At 44.3% G+C, this 571-nt stretch overlaps 1 protein-coding gene across 1 annotated transcript in view; it reads left to right on the top strand.

Annotated features, from left to right (window-relative positions):
• Window positions 1-571, top strand: part of LOC116702275 (serine/threonine-protein kinase TAO2-like) — a 47,718-nt gene that overhangs the window by 10,625 nt on the left and 36,522 nt on the right. The window lies entirely within an intron of this gene.

The following is a 571-nucleotide window of genomic DNA, read 5'->3' as shown; positions in this document are numbered from 1 at the left end:
GGGGGGGGGGGGGGTCATTATTTTTTAAAGTCGTTATGTGTCAAACTTCCAGTCGTGTCCTTCAGACGTAAGAAAACATCTTTGTTTGGTGCACAACATCCCAAAAATCCCACTGTCATCACTGTCATTTTAATATAGTTTGAATGAATATGGGAATAACGACACAAGATGGATCGCTCCCTCCTGAGTGAGTCATGGTATTATAGCAACATCAGTCCAAATAATCACAATTTGGGTATTTTCCTCATGTCGTGCTGCCCTACTTAGAGTCCTGGGTCCGGGGTTGTGGCTAGAAGGGATACAGCTACGGCCGGATGTTAAGCAGAATCTCCCAAAATATGGGAATTATATATTAGTATGTTTGTAATGCTTTCGCCGAGGACAGCGGGTTCCGTCCTTGTGAGTTTTAGTCCAAATCGCGATGTTTTCCCTAAACTAACGAGTCGTTTTGGTGTCTCAGCGTAACTGTCCGTAGCTGTATCCCTTCTTGGCTCAACCTGGGTCCGCGGACGCCCGGCGGTCTCTGCTTTTAGATTCAAGATTAGATTAGATTAGATTAGATTCAACTTTA

Source organism: Etheostoma spectabile, chromosome 15 (assembly GCF_008692095.1).
Source record: "Etheostoma spectabile isolate EspeVRDwgs_2016 chromosome 15, UIUC_Espe_1.0, whole genome shotgun sequence".
NCBI lineage: Eukaryota > Metazoa > Chordata > Actinopteri > Perciformes > Percidae > Etheostoma > Etheostoma spectabile.
This window is presented reverse-complemented; position numbering and strand designations above follow the sequence as displayed.